The sequence below is a fragment of the Excalfactoria chinensis genome, chromosome 1 (assembly GCF_039878825.1).
Source record: "Excalfactoria chinensis isolate bCotChi1 chromosome 1, bCotChi1.hap2, whole genome shotgun sequence".
Taxonomy (NCBI): Eukaryota; Metazoa; Chordata; class Aves; order Galliformes; family Phasianidae; genus Excalfactoria; species Excalfactoria chinensis.
The window spans coordinates 43,700,202-43,724,221 of record NC_092825.1 but is presented as its reverse complement, the minus strand read 5'-3'; the positions used below and the strand labels follow the sequence as shown (position 1 = coordinate 43,724,221).

Here is a 24,020-nt window from a genome sequence, read left to right as displayed (position 1 = left end):
AAATCCTCATGTTCACTGACTGCAAAAAGATACCATGCTCAGTTATCACTGCCAGGCTATCAAGCATAGCTCAGTCAAATAATATCAGTGAGGTCACTATTCAGGGAAGCAGGTGCCAAGTGCCTCATAACTGAAGATGCTGAGGCACACATGACCCCAGTGCTCTATGAAACCATGTTCATGGTAACTTTGCCTCCTGAAGCTTTCCACTATGTTCCTCTGTTAAGAATCAAAGCTGAGAAAATCCATTTTCCCAGATTAACACATTTTTCTATTTCAAATACTTTAACAAAATGAACAATAATAGCACTAGATTTTTCTGAATAGGGTTTGCAATGGAGAGATGACAGCGCATCTCCATCTTTGAACACATTCCTGAATGGGGACTCTAAGTGAATTCACAAACACGTAGGATTCCATGTAGTTTCATACCTTCACCTCTGTAAATCAACAGCTTTTGTCACAAAGGACCTTACAGACTGGGACTGAGCAAGCCTAAGGGAAGTTCGGAACATACTGAATATGTGGTGCTGTTTTAGCATGTGATGTGAAGTCATCTGAATTATGATGGCACACAACTATTTCCTTACCTTGAGAGACATTTTTTGCATTAATCTCTGTCTGCAATGTTTTTGAAAGCAGTTTGCAACTTTTCAAAGCTTTGACAGTAGCTGAAGAATCACTTCAGAGATAAGCCATCTCATTAGCCACTGAAATGCAACAGCATTGCAAAGCTAATGGAAGAGGGTGGGTATCAATTTTGGGCAGAAAAAGAAAAGGAAAAAAATAGCAGCAACTTCTTTTTGTATGAGAGAGAATCCTGAATAGCAAGTGTTTATGAGAATGACCTCCACAGGAAAATATCAACAGATTTCACACTGAGTGTTTTAGGATAGGGGCTTTGTAAAGGACCAAATGATTCTTTCTTGGCATCAAACCTGTGACTGCAAACAATTTAAGTATTTCAAAAATCAATGTTTAGAGAATTCAGTTCTGCCTCAAAAGGTTAACTGGTGAGTGTAGGACACCCTGCTGAAAAGCAAGCATCCCCACAGTGTGTTTAAAAAGCATGGTCAGAGAATGGAATATCTTAAGCAAAAAAAAAAGTACTGTGCAGTGAAAATAGGACAATATTCAACCAAACTAAAACAATCAAGACATCTTTTCATTTACCTGTGGTTTCAAAATCCTAACCTCAGACTCCTCACCTAAATCCCAAGTGACCATGAGTGGAGGAATTAGGCCCTACCTACCCATAACAAAGAGGCATGGAAATTCCTCTGTGCTGTACCGCACATGTCAATTGTCCATGCAATATTCTGCAAGACAGCTACACAGAGAAACAACTGGTTACCAAAGGAAACCTTTCCTGCATACATGAACAGTACATTATTTCTATTGCACAATATAACAGAAGTACAAACTGCAGGAGATAATTTCTCCAGTCCTCATGAGATACGCATTAAAAGGGTCAACAAAAGATATTATATCAGATTCTGCATTTACTTTTAAATTATTGATGAGCTGCGTCTATTGTCATTTTTGCTTGCATTAGTGGAAACTAAAGCAAATACTAAACTTCTAAATAGATTGTGCCTGAAAAAGTGTGTGTTCATAGGCTTCAGGATTTCCCACAGTCCTGAAGGGATTCTCATAACCTCACAGGTATCTTCAAATCCTAGAATTTGCATTCTGCTTTCCAGCTCAGCTTGCAGATGTTTAAAAATACATGCAACAAGACAGCTCGCTTTTGGCTACACATCTAAGAGGTTCAAACATCTGAATTATTCTGTCTGAGGTCAACTATGATATGTGTGCCAAATTAGGTTGAAATCCAGCTGGGAAGAGCTGTGAAAATGCTAAGATCTTTGGTGCTAGGGAACTTCTGGTTGTTGTTTTTTTTCAGCTCTTCTTCCAGAGAGAGGACAAATTTTCAGGAGCCAAATCTGTAATATGACCAAACATATAAACTCACACCTTATAAATCTATAGACTTCACTCACTTGAATGCTGCCTTACATATATAAAATGCTGATTGTGACAGTAAAATTTCATAACAGTGTTCATTAGCTGATGGAATGCTAGAAGACAAGGGACACACATCATGTGCATTTGTGTACTGAGAACTGCAAAAAAAAAGATAAAACATACATTTCCTGGGATTTGGAATTTTAATATCTCTACACTTTTTAATATAAGCAGAAAATATTTTCCAATAGCTTGGGATAAAGGCATATAACCTGAGAATGCAGTATACACCCGGGATAACTCCATCAAAATTCTACTATTCTGTACAGACATAATTCCAATCATATACATGTTTCAGTACAATTCAGCTACCTCACCAAAGAACTAATGCTCATCCAACAATTTGTGAAAAAAATTGGCATAAGTAAAATTGTGAGCTAGTAATTTAAGGAACTCTTCTGACTGATACTCTAAAAATAATTTCACAGACATTTTTATGTGATGAATGATATTTCATAAAATAATGTCTCTTGAAACATTTCAAAATAATTAAGGTAGAGCTAAACAGAACAAGTGGTTCTGCTCTTCAGGGATTTGTCTTTACTAAAAGTCCCAACCCCCAGTCTGAAAGCAATCTTTGCTTTCTCTACTCCTAGAATAGATAGCACCAATTTTAAAGGTACTCTTGGGAAAAGAGAACTTAAAACAGAATTATCTATAAATGAAAATGCTAATATCATTAGCATTTTTTCTCTTTACTAAATACATTAGATTTCAAAACCCAAATATTTTAGGAATGTTAAGCCTCTAAAGAAAAGTCAAATAGCTACTTCTCTATGGCACTGCTAATCTCTCTCCCAACTCTCTCCCTGCCTCCACCAGCATCTCCCCAGCTTTATTTTACTTCTTCCAGCAAAGGAGACTAGAAGAGTCTAAAAGCGATGGGAAATGAACTAAGGTACACTAGTAAATATTCATTTCATCCTGAGGACCTAAATAGTAACATTCACTAGGAGTAGGACACATTTTTTCCCCAACAATCAACTTACTAACATAAGCCTGAAATGTGAGCCTAAAATATGCTCTTACAGACTAATTGAAAAAAGTGTCTGAGATTGCCATCTATTAAGAAACCTCAAAAAAAAAAAAATCAGTGTAAGAGGTAATTTCTGGTATTTGTTTCTTCCCAATTATATGAAATCAAAATCTACAGAGTCTATTTAAGTAAAGTACTTCATTTTTACCAGTATGGAAATAACCATAATCCTTACCAGGAGTAGAAAGACAGTCAGAGTCTATTAAATCTATCTTTGTCTGACGCATAGTCACATAAATAAATAAATAAATAAAGGCACGTTGAAGCCATTTATGATATAATTTTTAAATACACAGACCATCACAGAAGCAGTACAGAACATTGCAGCATAGTGTAGCTAGATATTTGAAGTGGAAATATCGGTTGCATCTGTTCTGGTAGCTCAGTGTGCAATGGTAAATATATAATTCAATTTCTACCAGAGACCTGCAAAGCTGTTCAAAGAGTGGAAGACCCTAGTAAAAGACCTGACCTCCCTGTTCATTACAGATTCCTACTGAACATCTGTGCATTACCTCCTTAACCAAGCCAGAGCACAGTCATGTGAAAATCTGTTTAAGGATGCCCTGAAACAAGTACCTCACTTATCCAAAGGAATAATCTGAGGACTCCAATGTGCAAAAAACTAGTCAAGGATGCTGTCCTTGACCATGACACAGAGCAGGCTGTTTAGAAGAAATATAAGAACAGGGCATATTCCTCCAACTTTTGATGAAGTCAATGATTCACAGAGAACTGATAAAAGCAGGCCACATCTGAACAGTTGTATTTTACAGCCACCATGGACATTACTGTCCACGAAGCTTGCTAATCTTATTTTTAATTGATTTAAAACTTTGTCCTCCCTAATAACCACCGGCTCTGAGTTCCACAGCCCAGGTTCAAGATGCCAGATAAGGTTACAAAACTTGCTTTTACTGGGCAGCCAAAAGAAACCTTAGATAGCTGTTCTTTGGTTGCCTTCTATTCAAGAATCATGGTAGAAAGAGAGCCAGCTCCAAACATATTGTGCCATAGGAGACACACCTCTCACTCTCTGTCACACTCTCTCCCTGTTTCAGGTTTTTTTCCCACTTGCTCATTTACTGTGAACAAAATGGCAATTTCTTCTTCAGAGAAACCTCTTTTGTCCTGATGCCCTCCTTCCAGAAGATCCATGATTGCTCCAGTGTACAACTGATCATCACTTTGGTTCACAGGGCTTTCAGTTTCTCTTTTCCTGTACTAACAGCTTTGTCTAGTTGTGACTGGCGTCTTAATAAGGAGTAATATTTGTGAGTGTTAAAACAAACACTCAGAAGCCTTTCATCTGATAATCAATTCCTTCATTTTAATATACCTGTAACCTGCCTAAACCATCTATATAGTCCCAAGAAAGCTGGGGGCTCAAGATATTGTTCAAAAGTGGTAGAAAAAGAAAAATAATAGAAACAAACATAATAGAACAAAACAGAAGGAATGGGAATTGATGGAGAAAGGCGAAGTTTCTAAACAAGACAATAGTTGTTTTTTTTTTAATCAGAGGCAGTCAGTGTTAATTGAGCATTCGTTGTTTGAACCAATGGCCACTGGAACACAGTTGTCTGTATTTCTGCAGATTCATTAAATGTTTAGTGTGATGCAGAGAGGTATGTTAGTTTTAATGAAATAATACTAACAATAGAAAAATTAAGACTGAACAGTAGGAAACACCATCAGTTAGTGAGACGTGTTAAGCTAAGAAACAGTCCTGTCCCTCGTGGCAAGAAGTAAAATTTCTAAGAACATCTACTGCTAAACAGTGGAAAAAGCAATTAAAGATACAATTACATGTAGGGAGGAGAAAAAAATAGATAAACAAAAAATCATACAGAAGTACCCATCTGTCAGGTTGCTTTCCACCTCTGTCATCAGTGATTCTTTTACAAAAACAGTGTAAATCTGACTTTAGTCTGAAGCAACCGAGTTGCAAATGCTTGTGGATGGTTATCATATACTCATGGATAGATGCCCCTGCAAAAGAGGAATGATGTGAGGGACAAGTGGTATTAACTCAAGGTACTTTTCTCTCTCTCTCTAGGCACTATCTCACATGACAGCAGCATTCCAGAACAAGGAAATTGGTGAAGCGATACAGGGAACCTCATAAGCATGGATTAACAAACAACCAAACAAAAATACAGCAAAGAAGCAGAACCAAGGCTAGAAAATTTGCTTTCTAACTCTTCATTCCAAAAGAAACATTGAGAGAAAATGCTATTTGCTTCCACCCCCAAAGCATCCTGTGACAGCACTGTCATTAGTTAGCACTTCCATTTCTACAGACATGTGTTAGGACCTATTGCACTACTTTCTAAGCAAATTATACCAAAACTGTTATCTTTTCTTCCTTACTGTGACTCATGCCAGCTGGACTAGTCTAAATATTAATAAACATCATTAAATATATTATATCCAACATTAATTCATGCCAGCAAATCTAGATAACAAGAAGAAAAGGGGAAAAAAAGACTATTTCAATAAATCATGCTCAGATGCTGTGGTGACTTGTGTTACTAAATAAATAAACAAACAGAAACAAGACTTCCAGAAAGGCTCAGGTATTTTCAACAAATGGATAGGTATGTCTACCAATCCTTCTGGCAATATTTTTACTGCTGTCCCTTGGTAGAAGACTTAAAAGTTAATACAGGAAAGTCTATAATTGGCTAAAAAATTAAAAAGAGCTAGAGTACCTTGATCAAATTCCAGGGAGACCTTTCACACTTGCAAGACTCAATCTTGAGTGTTCCTGGAAAGGACCTACTTTCTGAACTGCCAGTAGGATAACCCTACTTTTGTCCTGGAATCTCCAAGAAACACTCCAAACAAGTCCTTTGTAGCACAGTCTTGTGAAGGCAGTTATTGTGAACATAGTGGTAATTGAATAACTGCAAAAACCTACTGAAAAGTGCTTTCTAATGTTATGGAGTCCAAATAATCGCAGCACTCCACTTTTTTTATGAACATTTATACCTGTGTCTATGTGCAAAAACAGCAAACGGATGCGTGTGGCCTTTTTTATAACTAATGTTGCTTTCATTTCTTTTCAACAGCGACAAACAGAGTATTTCAAAAATTGCACATCAAGTCTACCATGCCTCTGGGAGGACAAATCAGCATGTGTTACATCTCTGAGTCTGCAAACACTACTCTTAAGTACATTACAGTCAACCAGAGGAATGTGGAGTACCTCAAAGGGAAAAATAAAACTCATAGTAGACTGTAACTACTTTCTTCTGCAGAAAAATACTAAGATGTTGGAAATTGCTCATACTTAAATTACTATTAATTAAAACAAGCCATAGCTACTCCTTTCTCTTCTCCCTATTCCCTTTTCTTCTCTTGCCCCACAAAAAAAGAAAACCAAACCAAACCAAACCAAACCAAACCAAACCCCTCAGAAAATTAGAAATTACTGTAAAACGGAAACCTAAAGTCCATTAAGTTTTCCTTTTGGGGTTGAATTAAAATAGCTTCTGTTAAAATGATAGACAATAACTGGGAGCTTCAGTTTTCTAACATTTGTCTAAAGTAACTGAATTTTCCCTATGTAAAAAAAAAATGTTTACAACATGTGCACAGAAAACACAGCGTTTCCCAGTAAACTATCTTTCTCCTATATTTAAGCGTCCTCTATATCCTCTGCCCCCACTTTTGGGCATAAAGAGATTTTCAAATTATTTTTGAAGGTGCAGGAGCTTTTTCTTTTCCACAGAACTGAATTAATTTCACCAGTGACATTTTTACCTGTGACAGATTACTCAGTTACCCCAGATTGTTGAGCTATTTCTCAGCATCAGTAACCACATCACACAGTGGGGTCACAAATATGCCTGTTGGATGGACAATGGGCTGTGGGAAGCTAATAGCACTCCAGGCACAACAGGAAGAGAGGAAACAATTCTGTGCAAGCTCAACAGGACAGAGAAGGCAACATCTCAGTACTTCTAGCCAAGATTTCCCAGGATTCCCAAAGCATTAGCCATGGAGATGGGATGGGATGGGATGGGATTGGATGGGATGGGGTGGGATGGGATGGCTGAGTCAGAAAAGAGATTGCACAGATGTACAAGAACATAAATCTATCTGAATTCCTCCTTCTGGTTCAGCATCTGCACGTATGGAATCTGCCATTTAATGCTGAGCTTTGATGCTCCCATCTTCATGGGTATGACTATGTCTATTGTTTAAAATTCTCAGGATTTTTAAAATTGATTAAGTCACAATCTGGTCTAGTTCCTGTTTTATAAGGTTAACAGGAAAAGCCAAGAGTCAGATTAATAGAACAACAGCAAAATCAATCCAGCATGAGATTGAATGCAGTAAATTCAGCCTTAACACCATCCATGACCTGTTGTATCTGCTTTCAATTTTATACGAGAAATTCCCATCTCCTAAATTCTTCGAGGATACAAATAATCTAAGCCATTTAAATAAACATTTCCCCTTTTCACTGATATATGTAATAACTTGCTTCCAAGATCTTTCTTGAAAAAAATGCTTCACATAATTTTTCTTGAGTCATTATGGGTGTGTAAATCAGAACTTGTCCATGAAAGGTCAATGGAAGGCAGGATAAAAAGGAACTAAACAGATTAAATGGAACAACAGACCTAGAATCTGTTTGCAATACAGGTACAACATAAGAATAGTATTTTGCATGCAGCAAGAGACACAAACATTCTGACACAGTTAGCATCCAGTGTAACTTCACGCTTTAGAAAGTGCCTTTGTGCCACCCTTGAAGTCATTGAATTCAAAGGGATAAAAACAGGAATGGAAGAACACCTTTAAAATGCCTTTCACGTTTTCTTCCAGTCCAAAATTACAATTACTACACGCTTTCTAAGCCCGCAGCCAGTTTTAGTAAACTGCTACTTACAGCTCTTGCATGACAGCCAACAGATGAAAGAGATGAGTGAGAGCTCTCATTCATTGCTGCTAGCAACCCACTGCCTTTCTGATCCCTTTCTTCAGAAACAAAGATTAGATGGGGGGGGGGAATAAGGTAAAGGGTTATTTTTAAAAGTCCATATTTTTAAATCACCATCCAGGAGCTGGCTGAGTTGAGCTCTTATTAGTTGCTTCTCATCTCACACTTGTTTCCATAGAAACCATCATCGCAGCATTGCCTGCCTCTATCAGAAAGTCTTCAAATTCAGTCGATACCAAACCCCATTGGACACGCAGGTAGATGATAACGGCAGCACTGCTTAAGTGCTAAGGCTTGCTATGCTGGTCTCACCGTACAGAAAGCAGATATATAAAACAGAAAAGTCACCTCTATTATATTGAACAGACTGGAGCAGTAGCTGGTCCAAACCACAGCTGCTTCTGCAGAAGATCTTCCCTTTTCACCATCACACCTAGATGAATTCATAGGTGGGTTGGGATGAAGACCTCAAACTAAAACCCACAAAAGTCGGAAAATTATTTAAATGGGGGAAGGTATTTATCTACATTATCAGTGTAGCAAAAAGCAGCTGGCTACCAAACAGAGGACTTCTCCATTTCTTGGGCCATTTTTTCTGTTTCTAGAAAAGTATAGTGGGGGCTCCCACTCATATCCCTCAGGGAAGGAATATAGAGGAACAAAACACACAACAGTCTGAATATTCAGTGGTGTTGTTTGGCATTATGTGTACCAGGGAAAAATGCACTTTGAAAGCCTTTTACCCATGGTATTTTTCTGTTTAATAAGTTCATCTGGGAAGAAGAAAGCTCCTTCCAATGTCAATCACTCATTTTACATAGGGAAAGTACTTGCTATTCATTACTTTCATTTAAATGTTATGCAAATTAATGACCAGCTGTCTTTTTTAAAATAAAAACCTGCTGCCACTTTTGCAACACCTTTATTTCCATCAGAACATACCAAAAATGTGACACTGAGATGACAGTCATGAGTCACCAGGTGACCCTAACTGACTAGTCAAATGCAAGTGGAAGTATTCCCTACAGACTGCCCAAGGGGACTGCTAAAAACTGCAGGATGGTGAATTCCTCTGATCTAAAAGAGCAGGCATGTTCAGTGAGACAGTCACTTGCTATGGTTTCTCTGTCAACCACACCTAATTTCATTTCAGTTAGAGCAAATTGTTCTTAAAATAAATCTCATCTTCTCTCAGGCATACCTTGATAGGGAGAAGTTGCTTATGCATACAAAAGCACAATAAAGGTTGCTACCAACTTGCTAACAACAAGAAAGCCTATGGAAACACTCACTCGTTGCAGAATAAGAAGTGGCAAAATATAACCTGTGGAAATCCAAAGAAAGGAGGGAGTATCCTTACATGTCTGAGAAGTGCTGCAATAATACCTGAACATGATTCCTCCTCTTTGTACCTACTAGGCCCTCCAGACAGTTTCTGTTCAAAAGATGTTCCCAAAGCATCCCAGTTCACCTGACAATCTAGAAGAAATACAATTGATTTATTTTTTTCCCCCACTACATGAAAGCCTCAAGCTCTACATGAAACATGTACATATTAAAACATCAAACTATACATTATGGAACAGTTTGTGAGGTTGGGTAAGTGTGAGTAGGCCTAGGGAATGCATAACAAACATGATTAACATGTGAGTGGATTGTAACCTACACCCACAATGCACAAGTTACAGATGTTCCATATCTATAGTTTTTAATGAAATGCTAGAGCAAACTCAAAATCAAAACGTGTGCCATACTGCAAGAATGCATTATGTATAACAGGCTTTTGTAATATCCAGAGCTGTGAAGGATTTCTAGACAAGAAGAATGTGTGAGTACAAATATTAGATTTTAAGCGAATTTCATGGATATGGAAGGTGATGAACTGAAAGGAAGAATGTCAGTTTTATTCAATAACAATTTTGAATCAATACACTGAATTGCAGTGATCTCAAGTTCCTTCTCAGGAAGACTGCTATTTTTGACAATATCAGTATACATATATTTACACTGGCAAAATGTTGTGTCCAAAACGCTTAATATTTTCTTCTTCCAGAAAGTAATTATCTAAAATTGTGTTCTTTGGCCTAGCAGTAAATAATCTATTTTCCAATAAAATATTTCAAAGATATAATTTGTGCTGCAACAATGCCCAGTAACATGGATTTTTATATTTTAATGCCTATCACATTTCACTGAATGTTAAGTGTGAATATGCATTTTCACCACAGAAGGAAAAACAAATTCTTTTCATATCAGTTTTCCTGGTACAGGACAGTGCAGTTCCTGTCTAGGACAATGCAGCAATCCTACTGAGACATGCTAAGATAAGAACGTGTTTATTTGACAGAGAAACCTACTGTTCCCTCACCACATTCCCTGTTTTCATTTGCTGTATTTTCTCAGTCATAGAAACTTAGGTAAGTGTAATAGTTAAATGTCAAATTGAACACCGGTGCAGTTTCCACCAAGAACCTCAGATTCCAAAACAACAGCTCTCACTTAATGGCCAAGTCAAGGCCTTGGGGCCTCAGCTCTCTGCTTTCAGATGCAAGAGTCCTGGCGGGATAACAGGAATTTAGATTTTGAGATGATGAAATTAAGAAGTAATGAAAATAAGATCACTATACGAGTTATTGGTTCTGATGACACTGCTGCCTAAATAGTATAGTTTATGCAGCAATATTTAAAAATGTAATGCCAGGAGCTGAGAATAACATTGCAAAATTGAATTTCTTCAGATTCAAGTCCATGCCATCAGCAATGAATACGCTGCCACCATTTTCTGATGCTGCAGGCCTAGAGGAAGGATGACAGCTGTTATTGAAGATAAAGATGATTTTGTGGAAGTGCTTGAGGAATTACCAACAAGAAATGAAAGTGCAAACTTACTTGATTCTCTAAAGGAGAGGGATGGAATCCATATAATCAATAACTGCAGACTGAATAAAAGCAAACGAAGCTGAAGGGAATACCTTGATGTGCTACAGAAAAGCTAACAGAGGTCAGAGACACCTCTGAAGACATAGGCTACTCATTGCAGAAGCTTGCTTGCAGTTTACTCAGAGAATAGCATTGACAGCATTAAAAACTGAATCTGGAATCAAGGGGGATCTTAGCACTCATTCAGATTCAATAGGAATAGCATCTTTGTCAAGGAAACAGATCTATGGTCTAATCTATCTGGTTTTGCAAGAAATTACATTTTCATAATTGTGCAAGAAAATCTGTATCAGAAACCTACCAAGACGCAAGGGCAGAGGGGAAATAATAATAATAATAATAATAATAATAATAAAAAGAAAAAAGAAAAGAAGAATAATTCACCCCAGGACTCATTAGTATTTGAAACCACTGAGGTGGGTGGCTCTTTCCCTAGGCAGCACAGAGGCAAGGCAGGCAGCACAGCGCACCAGGTCCGCATTTCCACTAGTGGCCCAGCTCACAGATGTCCTCCTGTGCCTGCACATGCCAAGGGGCCGAACAGCCCTCCCCAAATCTGTGGTGTGACACAGCTGCCTCTCGCACTGATGCTAGGGCTTGAGCAGCCATGCAGTCAGCTGGATCAGACGATTGATCTGCCTGAAAGCTAACCCTACCAGGGAAAGAAAAGACAGATTAGCTTTCAGCTGGTCTGCGAGCTTCAGAAGTCATTTCTGCAACAAAGAGGAGGGAGGACCAGCACTTCTGGGGGGCACTGCAAGCCCAGGTCAGCTAAGCTACTTCAAAAGCTCTGACTGCTCCAGGCACACAGCCACCCGGCAGCCGAGCAAGGACTCGTCGTCAGGTGATCCCAGCAGCCATCTGTGTGCAGTTCAGTTTGGGACAGCTCAGGCTGCAGTTCAAGTGGAGTCACGTTACTCAGCAGCTGCCCCCCAAAGGTCTCCAGCCAAAGAGATCGCAATGGCTTCATTCTTGCATTTGGCATGGAGACCTGCACATCACTCAGTGTTTGGGGCCTGAAAACATTTGACATCATTGGTCAATAGTATCATCAGGATGATTGAAGATGATGAAATTGGTGCACAGAGACAAAGAACGCTGCTCTCACTCAGCCAGGCTCTGGCAGAACCTATTGATTTAAAGCAAACAAACAATACGGGTAACAATATTCAAGACAACCTTAAGAGTTTATTCTGCTTGCCCTCTTATTTCAACAAAATGGATGTTATTTAAAGCTGTAATTCTCACAAAATGTATACTGACTACACACACTACATTTATATAAAAGCACAGATATTAATCTTAGAAGTTATGATAGAGTGCAAAATTAAATAACAGGAGAGGTACCAAAAATTAAAGCTGATCATGAGCTCAGAATTGGACTTAGTTACAAAACTACCTTTTTATTTTTAATCTTTAATATTTTTAATACTTATTTTTAATAGGGCCCCTCTCTTATTAAGTGTGCAAGACTGCTATTTAGTAATGGATTATTTCACCCCAGTGACTCTGTTCTCAGGCATCTTCTGCCTGTAAAGTGATATACAGACAGTATCAAAAACAGGAAAGATGCCCAGTGGAGAAGATGGATAACATGCTGGCGATACCTCAGTCAAGAACCGTCAGATGTTAAAAAGATTTGACCTACTGCTATTTGGCATCAAACTTTAAAGCCTTTTTGTGCAGGTAAAATAACCAACCAAGTCACTCAGATTCTACTTCCAACTCCCATGACATTTAAGTCAATGAGACACCTCAAGAGATAGACAAGTACTTGAAGACCAGTAGACAAACACAAGAATAAATTAGTAGCCCTATACCAAGTAGGTAGATTAAGACCAAGAAATCAATCCATACATGTTTTTTGGCTTCATCCAAAGTGCAAACAAACATGGACTAGTTTTACATGTCATAGTTTGCTTACACTGGGTACATGCAAAAGAACATGCATATATCTCATGAAGAACATGAGGGAACTTAAAAAAAGATGTATGAGTATGCATCAATTTTATGCATTGTAATTTATTCTCCTACTTCTCTTCTAAGATATAAGACTAGTTAATATTGCAAAGGGGGAGGTTATGCATATATCCAAACCTTCTACAAGTTATCCGCAAGATTACATGCAAAACCATGCAATTTAAGGAGAAGAAATAGAGATTTCTCCAATCTTATACCTTTTCTTCAAAACTTGGACTATATGATAGTTGATAAGGTAGCTGTTGATGAGAAAGAATAATGATTAACTTTATTCAGAGGGGATAACAGAGTAAAAGAAGCTTAAAAAGGTTTCCTCTTTTCCTGCAATAATTTGCAATTTCATGCATCTTTCTTACATAATGTCTAATGAATGGAAAGTCTGCTACAAAAATTAAACTGTAACACCAGTAATGGAAACTTGTTCCAGAAGCTGAAGAGAGTCCCAGAAAACGCACTGATTTATTTCTCTCACATTTTTGTTCTCCAGTGAAATGGCGGTGATATTTTTGCAGCCTAATAAATGCTGTTGCATTACGCGTGACTGAAATAAAACATAATTTCTGTATTCTCCTTTTGTAAGTTGAATGTTAGAGCTCCAAAGAAACTGTTTCAGGTACTATGTTTGTATATAGAAAACCAAAATGTGAAAAGAACAAGGACAAAGAATGTCTCCTGATTCTACACTTACTCCAAAAGCAGTGTCTGCCTGTGTGTGCTGAAGCAAGTCAACTTAAATATTCGTGTAAATAAGACAAAATATATGTGCTATTCAACACAACTTCTTTAATCATTATGCTATTATATTTTTTTATTATTATTATTTTTACACAAAATTAAAGGTTATTTTTCCTTACTTGGTTAAAACAAGCTCCAAGCATTGAAATAACATCAAAGACAAAATAAATATAATCTCCTAAGTATTTTTACATGTTTTTCTAGGATATTTCTCTTGCAAAACCATTTTTAAAACATCCAATAGACTTTAGATCTTTTCTTCTGGTTGCACTCAAAAAAAAAATTCAAAAAGTCCATTGCAAAGTGAGCAGTACTTGCTTAACAGTTTCTGACTGTAAAAAACAGCCAGTGTATGAACTATGCTGACTATTCTGGACTGACTATTCTAAAGAACCTTTTCAAGAGGAACATCCAAGTTAGTTCTGTCAGTTGTTGCTCAAACCATTTGTAGGAAAAGCTAGTAATAACTGCTGCTTTTCGAAGAGCTGAAGCAATAGCACTATTGTGAACAAACCCCAAGGAACTGCCTCTGCAAACTCAGCTATCAATCTAACACTGAAAGGCAGTTCAGTAGTTCCAAAAAGCTTTGCAAATTCCATTTCTTTGAGAATTTAATCTGATAATTATTATCTACAGAGTACACTGAGAAAATCTGTCACCACTGTAGATTCAAATTTTTAAAAATCACCTGGGGAAGACAAAAAGGGAAAAAAAAAAAAAGGGAACAGTGGGCTCAATAAAAATCCTAAGGCTCACTCTTATTCTATTCTTGAAAGTAAGCTATGAAAAAAAAATAGGTTTTGGGAAATACCTCTTTTACTTCAAGTGTAATAGTTTAAGCATGAGCACGACTGAATTATTTTTGCTCCATAGCTACTTAGCTACATTGAACTCTCTTGCAGAAACATATTCATTACATTACTAAGGAGTGAATGGCTTCGTGTTGCTTAAGCAATAAAGTGTCAAGTACTAAGATAAACAATTGATCTGACTTTCCTCTCCATGGAGTAGTAGCCAATTTAGTAGAAAGCATATTAACAAACTTCTCAGATAATTTTATTTATTAATACCTCATTAAAAAGTAGCTTCTGCTATTCTGTATTCATTTTTACATCTGCTTGTTGTACATACATTATGAACGACTACCAGAAATTTTTGTACAACAAAATTATTACTGCTCAGATTATTAAAAACTCCTCTACATTCTTAATTACCTGTTAGAACAGTTCATAGCGAGAGAAATTCTAATGTATGTGAAAGACTAAGTGCTAGTAAGAACCACACAAGCAAAACATGTCTGATAGCAGCAAATATCTGATATTACTTGAATACAAGGAACTTGTCGAGGAAACTGGGAATGTCCTAGAACCAACCTACAGTTTATTTGACTGCAAATGTTTTTACAGTTAGTAATAATGAAGCAGCAGACAAACAGCATGAGAAATTGTATTCCTGAATTTTTAATATCTGTACAGAATAAATAAATTCATAATTGATCGATTATATATTCAAGCAGGGAAACAGAACGCTAGCCTTTCATTGTCAGCTGACATCCAGTCTCATCACCAGAGAGCACAAATGAAATGCTAATGGAAGAGAAGATGAATGCCAATTTCCTTCACTTTGCTCCAAGTTTCAGAAGCTCTCTACAATAAAAGATAGCTGTTTGTGGAGACTGGCTTGTTCCATACCATTAACTCAGAACAAAACATATTTTTAGTGGGACAGCAGTGTTTACTTGTAAGAACTGATGAATTGTACACCGCCATTTATCACTTGTAGACAAAGACATTCAGGCACAGTTTTGGACATAAATCAAGGTACATGCTCCTAAATAAAAAAGGGATTGCTAAGTCCCTAAAACTGCATAGATTGAGGTCAGATTGGCCATAGCAACCAAGAATGGTACTAAGGCCTCCAGTAAGACTTAGCAACCAATAAATGAGCTCAGATCTCTTTTCATCTCCACTGGTGTGAAAGCCAAAATTAAAAAGATTAGATCACGCTGCACCCACCACAATAGACTTCACAGTGAAAAAGTCATTTCTAGCCTTTGATTCACATCAAATAAATAACATTCATCCCTTCCATAATGAACAACTTTCAAAGTAAATTGAATCTCCATAGTGCCGCTTTCCCTTGCTGCACCATATTTACATGACAATGTATCACAGGAAGCTCAGAGTGGGTCTTACAAATGGAAGACCGAGTGCAAGGCACCTTTAGTGCTGATTGCAGCATATTCAGCTTCAAAATGATTCCCATTTAAACATAATGCCCTGTAGATTATAATAAACATAAACAATGCTTTAAATCTTGCAGGATGAAACTTTGTCGTTATTTCAATATGGAAATCACATAGTAAACAGCTCCCTCCCCCTTTCCTTTTCAGTCCATCCATTTGAGGATATTCAGCAAATTCAACTTTCCAAGAGTGCCAGTGATACTATCTGTCTGGCGTTTCCAGGAAAAGGCACGGTACATCGTTTTGTTTTGATTGCCTCTTTCACACTATTGCTGTTCTCTCTCATATACATTTTGAAGTACTCCAACAATACTTTTTAACATTGCAAACACATAGGCAGCCTACTAACTACATCCTTTGCACACAAAGCAGCAGGTATTGTTGTTCTTTCTATTCCTAGAACAGCAGTTATTTGTAAATAGGTAACGCTGCACACAGCTGTGAGAATCTAACACAAATTTGACATAGGATCTGAAAACGTATCTCACAAACGCTTGCATTGTATTGTCCTTCTATGCCCTGCTTTTCCCTCACACAATTTGTCATTACTGAAAACGGATAATCATTCCCCCCTTACTGCAGCTTGTCTAAACTGACATTTAAAGAAAATGTTCAAAAGCGGTAGATTAAAATGAGAGTTCTACACCTACAATAACAATATGCAGAAATAATTTCAGTCCTCTGCAGCAACAACTCATGTAGATTATACTATTTGAACTCAGCAGGGAACCTCATTAATTTTTAAAACTCTCTGACCCCAGTGCAGTTAAGAGTGTAAAAATAATTACAAATTAGGGTTGAGGGAGCACTGTTTTAATATTGCATGTGTACTATCAGCTACACAGCATTTTATTGCATACAGACATCTATTACAGCTAAGCATAATTTTAACTCAGTCGAAATGTATCTTCACAAATACTTTTAAAAACAGAAATGTTAGAAATGTTTTAAGAACGTAACTATAGTAGCCAGCGTTTCTATGCAAAACCCCTGCCTGCTTCCTGCAAACAGTCTCGTAACACAAAGCATGCAAGCGCAGTTTTACAAGCTAGTAACAGCCTGGATACCGCAGTAAACTGAAACACTTCTATAACCCGGCACATTTGAAAGCTAACAATTTCTAACTTATTTAGAAGGCTATAAAATACGCATCTGCGGACATAAATAGTCTCTCTTACCTAAAACTTGTCAGCAGAAAGATCCTTCTCCATTGTTGTCACCTCCAGTGCCCCCTCTTGCCACCATGGAGATTGGTTCTGCTATGTTTATTGCTGTGTGCCTCAGTTACAGCCGTGACACGGATCTGCCGGCAAAGGGGTGTGTGCGAGTGGGTGCGTGTGGGAGCAAGGAAAGCCCGTGGACTTTGTGACTGGGGATATGAACCTCGGGCCAAGTCAGAGCTGGGGAAGAGCGATCGAAGCTCTGTCCCTCATCAATGAGCAGACAAGGTTCTGCTTCACCCCTGCGCAGCGTGAAGCAGGGCTGTCAGTAGGGATTCCCACTAGCGAGGCTCTAGCAGAGGCAGACCTTCTCCCGCTTGCTAGTGCCTGCCCAGCAGCCCGTGCAGAATACAGGTAGCTATTGTTCCTCAGACAGATATGTAGCCAGCCACTCAGACTCTGACAGATCTCAACAAACCAGTGAGCCTGCCTTCATTTTAACTCTTTATTTACTAGTGCTTTACTTTTTTTATAAAGGTCTCTTTCTGCTTTAGAGAAGGAGGGGCAGGGAAAGTAAAAAAAAAAAACAACCATGAGAATATCGGTACATCATTCTGCTTCTGTTAAGGAAAGTGTTTCAGGTTTCACGTACATGGGAAGAAATCCTATACACATTTAGAGGCATTGATTTTTATTTTGGAATCTGATCTAGCCTAGTGTTGGACAACACAGCAACAGTACATCAGCTGTAAAACATTATTCCAGCTCTGTAAGGTAAATGACTCCTATTCTGATACCTTCTGAAGTCTCATAATTCACAAGGAAATAAAAGAATTTGAAGAGACATCATTCATTTTTGCATAAATACTTCAGTTAATTAAAAAAAAAAATAACAGTTTAGTGCTTCACCACATGTAGGGTGATTTTCTACCAGCAATCAGTTTTCAGCACTGGCTGGAAGTGAAGGATAGGGTCTCTGACACAGAAGTGTGTTAGAGCACGGACATACCCAGCCAACTAGTTGGCACCAGAGGAAGCAGATACTCATGCCAGTCTTGCAGTGATCTTTTTTGGTAAGCTGATTTTACATACACAGAAAGGATTTTTCTTTAGTAAGACATGGAGCTTAAGAATGTATTCACAAAGACAAAATCAAGGAAGCTGTTAGATAAAATATCCTGACATTTATGCTCGGTGCTTGACTTTTAGCAAGTAATGTATTATTATTTGAAGGACTAAAGATTCCACGTTCTGGTTAAATATTGGATAAGCTCAGCCTAGATTTATACCTGAGCTTTAAACAGACTTTTCTCCCTTCTTCACTCTAAGCAAGTCTTTACTTCATTTCAAGCAGGTTGCAATAGAATGTGCATACTTGCTTTAGGGTGGGTTGACTGGATTGCTTTAAAGCAATTTTTGAAGTGTGACGGAGAAGATTACAACATTATTTTTTCCCACAGCTATAAAATGTGATTTGTGAAATACAGATTTGTGGGTTTGTTTTTGAATAACCAGACTGCTAACAGAATTGCAAATTAGCGACATGATGTCAAAAACCATATTTTAACCTGGCAGATGCTATCAATTCAGACTCAAGCCTCACCAACAATTACATAAATAATTATTTTATTAGTAACACCATAAAAATCTGCATGTGCCTTGTTTGAAAATTTGCCAGTGGTCATTTTATAGTGTTTCAGAGTAAGTTTTGCTTCATTCTTTGAGAATTTGGTTAGACTTCTATAAAACTGCCAGGCATTCAGTGCTTTTCCAGGCTCTTGCAGTGCAGTAAGGAAATGAGCAGACCAGCAAGAAAGCAAATCAGTGTTACTCAGGGCAATGCACTCTGTGAAGGAGAGTACCCCTGGACCAGCAGTTGTGTTTTAAAGAAGCAAGACTCAGCATTCACAAGCCCTGCTGCTGTTTTGTCACACAGTATCTGAGTTATGCCAATGGGAATGTCAGTCATTAGGGGCTGAGATATCCATTGGACTGTACTTTTTCCTCATCACCTTACAGAAGTGCTCAGCATTGTGCAGAAGGAATGCTCTGAATTAAAAATATATTTACAAACCAATGGTGTTCTTAAAAAAAATATGATTTCATTTCAAATTCTAAAGCATTCTGCATCTCTGTCCTTTCCCTTTTGGGCAAACCAGTAACAGTGCCTAAATGTTACTAAAAATTGCTGAGGAACTGCCTGCCGGGCAGCCTCTGTGCTGCTGGATCCTGGAAGACCTGAGCCAGCTAACAAGGTGTCCACAAGGCCACAACTACAAAAGGCACGGTGAACAGCCTGGTCCCTTCTACTCTGCCCACCATGCTGCCAGCACTGCAAAGTGAGGACCATCAGCACCACTCTGAGAAGGGTCTCAAGCACAGCTGTAGATCACGTGAGGCTTCTGAGCATGGCCATATCAGGTGTCAGACTCTGGCAAGGCCTTGCTCAGTGCAATATCCTGGGATATTCTGCCCTGAGTGGAGTCTCCTACATGTCTTCCAATGCTGTTGTGATTGCATTTCTTCTGGGTAGCTACACAAATGCACACACCATTCAAAAACAACATGGTATTAAAAAACAAGAGGTTGTGAGAGAATGAGAAGGAAAACTTTCCACAGTGAGATAATGTGAGCTGGACACCGCGTGGGAGGATGGAGAAATCTGTGCTTTCTATGAGCGCCTGACTTCCTCCCCAGAAACCCTTGCTGTTTTTGCTGGAATCATCCCCAGGCTGTGCCTGTGAGGGAAACAGCTTTCTTTAAGTTTTGAGACAATACTGGAAGAAAAATGCTTTCCAAAGACCTTCTATGCTCTCTGATGGTTGCCTCTGGGCAGGAAGATGACCCTTCCTTCCAGTCAAGTCTACCAGAAATAGCTGATAGCAGCCACCTTGCTATGAAGTGCCTCCTATGTGATTTCTCTAAAGGGCAAAGATTTTTGATACTGAGTATCACTAATTCTTTTTTTTTTTTTTTTCCTTTTATTTTTCTTTTTTTGCAAAAGCGCACATGAACAGATCTTTTGCTAAAGTGGGAGGAAAAGCAAGGTGCGTGTAATGAGCACAATGTTGAATATCTCATCTCATGTAAAATACAATATTTGAACAGTTTGAACAGATTTCTCAGAAGGAGAAAGGCATGCCTGCCCTGCATAGCAAACCTGTGCCTGAGGATGTTGCCTGTGACCACACAACTGTAGTGATTTCTTTCAGTTAATCCACGCAGTCACACTTGTGTAAGCACAGCCACATGCCAGCACTCTGCACCCATTTTCCTTCAGAAATACCAGTTTAATAATTCTTTAGTAAATAGCTTTGTATTAAGAGATTATTCATCCCAGATATAAAAAAGCACAAAGTTTCAGAAACTAACTGCTATACAGGTGAAATACACATCAAGTACCACAGCACATAACCTCAATTAACCTTTTGCCTTAGTCTGCAGACAAACTGTACAAAGTGATGTCTCCCTGTGATCAAAAATCAGGTTTGCAGCTTCACAGTGTTTGTGGCTTGTTCTCTGTACAAACAAATATGGCACAAGGCAATCTTTATGAGCTGCAATTCAAATTTTACTGACTTTGTTTTGATCTTCTTTTCCTTCATATAAAAATTACTGTAAGACGTGATATGTGAAAGCACTGATTTATTTATTTTTTAATAGGTTTATTTTATATGTGGTAACTAGGCATTATTTATCACAGAAAATACTTAAAAACATGAGATAGGAAATACCAAGATATAGAAATATTTGAACTGGAGCAAGTGCCTATTTTGCTTCTGATGTAGGAAAGTGCAGTGCATACTTTAGAAAATAACTTACAATTAACACGTTTAACTGTATTTGTACGCTGTGATAGAAAACAACAAGGTATTACAGTTGATAAAGTGTACTTAGACTTCCCAACACATTACATCTATATCATTAACGGAATAGCTTTTCTTGAAAACGCTCTGCTAAAACAGCACAACCTTTCTTCCCCCCAACTCTTTTCACAGAAACATTAATTAGAGTATTGCATTCTCCACTAGATGCTTTGTGATAGCAAATGTCAGGGATTAGGACTCAGCAAGATAATTACAAGCATTCTACATAACAACATAGGAAACTAGCATCAGAGATGCATTTCACCAGTTCATGTTCCTCATACAGATTACACTTTTGATTCATGATCTGTTGGGAAAAATAGATAGAAGTTGACAGTGTACTCCCCCCACCCCTCCGAACCCACTCTCCCCTCAGCACTCAATTACTTTAGAGCTAACATCAGCAGACTGGATAGAGGTTCAAAATAAGGCTTTTCATTTGTAACACTCCAGATTCTGAATCCCAAATACACAATTCACAAAACCTCCCTCCATTCAACACTGAGCCCCAACACTTACCTAGCTGTTGGTATGTGAATTGCAACCACTGGCTATATTTGTGATTAGAGAGTAAACTAAACAATTTAGAGGCTTATTATTAGAATCAGTTTTGTACCCAGTTCCATATCAAGACAAGAGATAAACAGAATCAAACTTTTCCTAAAAATGGAACACAATACAAAAGGGATGAAAATGAAGAGTTCCTCTGGTTTAAATAGGCAGACTACAATACAGATATACTTCAGTTTGACAGTTCACCTGTTATCAGGAATTTGTATTTAGCAGTAGTTCTTATCACCAAAAAGCCCATGTGGACCTACCATTTTAACTGCTGATTCACAGGAATCGCTGTTTTCAAAGGGCCATGAGTAAAGTAGCTGGGTGGAGAAAAAACAGTCAGGACTGCCCTTGTAGCTTCAAGTCTCCATGTGTAGTTTTCTTCCTCAGAATCTTTTATAAAAGTCAGAATACAACATGATTTATTGATGTAGCATAGTCATTACAATTCAGAGCAAAAAATGTTATTGGACTTCCCTCCAGCTAGTGCTGTTTAAGGAAGCCTTTAAAAAGCAATTTAATTCCATTCCACAAAGTCAAATTTTCTCCACAGATAATTGGTTTCCATTATGTGTATAAAAAGCTACAATGAAGCCAATAAGTCAAACTATATCTTTCTTAGGATTTATATTTATTACAGAAAGATTGACCTGCTTTTACAAGAATTGTACTCTCTTTTTCTACTGTTCACCTGAAAAACCTTACTGTTAATAACATAAGTACATATTATAGCAACATTCACCAGTGTACCATGAAATCTGAATATAACCAAGAATTCTTCTGATCTCTCTCATTTATTGCCAAAAAATTTCATGCTGTCATCTGTCACAGATTAAATCTTCATGTGTTAACTTTCTCAATATGAGTTAAAAAAATTCACACTACCTTCAGAGCTTGAGCCACGTAGTTGGAAAGTACATACTTGGCTTCGGTCAATATTTTAAAACTAAGACACTAAAACCAATATTAAAGCCTTTTATTGTGTATATATGAGTAATATCTAGTTATGTGCATTACCACTGGGTATGTTTATATTCAAACAGCCTAGGAACACCAGTGTTATTTTCAGCATCTTAAAATATCTGACTTACAAAGCTAATAGACTAATTACAGCAAAGTAACAAGACAAAGCAATTCAAAAGCTAACAAAGTTGGAAAAGCAGCAAAGACATTAATTTTTTTTTTCCATAATCAAAAACCTTAACCAAAACCACAAACTCATTCAAAGCCTTAATCCTACTTGCAAGTTACACATGACTAAAAATATCCTCCAGGCTAAAGCAACAAATGAAAAAGAAATACTTACCAAATCCCTCATCTTGCTTAGAATTCATGTCTTTTTCTTTTCTTTTTTTCTTTCTTTCGTTTCTTATTTTTTAATAAGACCAGGAGATTCAAATTTGAAAGCTGCATTAGTTACTGTCCTGTTCCCGCAGCTCTTCAGTTGTAGGTACCGAGGAAGCTTGGCTGGTATTGTTTGGAGAGAAAGACAGTGGCCTGTGTAAGCCAAGAGGCTCTGCACTGTCTGAGGATCTCCGCAGTGCTCTTAAACTCCTCCACAGAGACAGGTATTTGTTGCTGTCTGTTGTCCAAACAGGTTCATCAGAGCTATTACTGCCACCTTCATTTTTCAGTCGTGGAGGCCCTACGTGCTGAGAGGAGAGATGTTTCTTTCTTTCGCTATTTATTTGCTTTTGGATTGGAGGAAGAGGCTCCGAGATTTTCAATTTGAGATCAAAGACAGGCACGTAATGGGACGCAACAGAGTTTTCTGAAATGTGCTCAGAATAGCAGTCCAAGTTCCCACGTTCAGTGCTCGCAGCTCTGTAAGCTTCATGGGGGAAGAGAGAGAGATCGATAGATAGATAGATACATGCACGCAGACACGCACACATTTTAAATATATTAGTTTTCCCCCTTGCAGCACTGCAGTCTCTCTATTGTCAAATAATAACTGTATCTGAAAAGAAAGCACTTAATAAGGCTAAGGTCAGACTGCTTAGACTTGGCATTTGCTGCGATAACAAATCAGAAATGATAGCATCGTACAGATTTATGAATTTTTTGCCCCCGCAGTCACAAACATCAGACGTTTACTTTATAAAGAAAGCTTTTAGATTCTTCCTGCAGTTTCCATAGTGATTTCATTTTTTCCCTTTTATCACAGATTGGCTGAAGTACTGCTACCCTTTGTGCTTTAAAAGGCTTGTGCTACCAACTCTCGATAGAAAAGCACCGATGCTAAAGCACACATCAACACACACTGTCAAAAATAATTGAAATAGATAAATGATGCCTAAAAAAGGTTTCAGTGTTTTCTCTGCTTGTCCCAAACATTACTGGAGAATAATGTTTCAAATGAATAAATGTAATTAACTTGAGCAAAGCTCACTACTATTCTTTCCCATAACCTATAAAACTTCTATCAGGGGACTGGTCACACACCGAATAATCTATTCACAAAAACCTTTAACAGAGCTTATTTCATGTAAAATGCCTGCTTGTTAGATAAATTAAA

At 37.8% G+C, this 24,020-nt stretch overlaps 1 long non-coding RNA gene across 1 annotated transcript in view; it reads right to left on the bottom strand.

Moving 5' to 3' along the window:
* The window catches only part of LOC140255643 (uncharacterized), a 76,674-nt gene extending 53,166 nt beyond the window's left edge, over positions 1-23,508 (bottom strand). The window contains exons 1-2 of the long non-coding RNA XR_011904516.1: positions 22,809-23,508; positions 21,766-21,895 (exon numbers count right to left, since the gene is read on the bottom strand). This is a non-coding gene — a long non-coding RNA (uncharacterized lncRNA). The remainder of the gene's footprint in view (positions 1-21,765; positions 21,896-22,808) is intronic.
* Between the last annotated feature and the right edge of the window lie 512 nt (positions 23,509-24,020).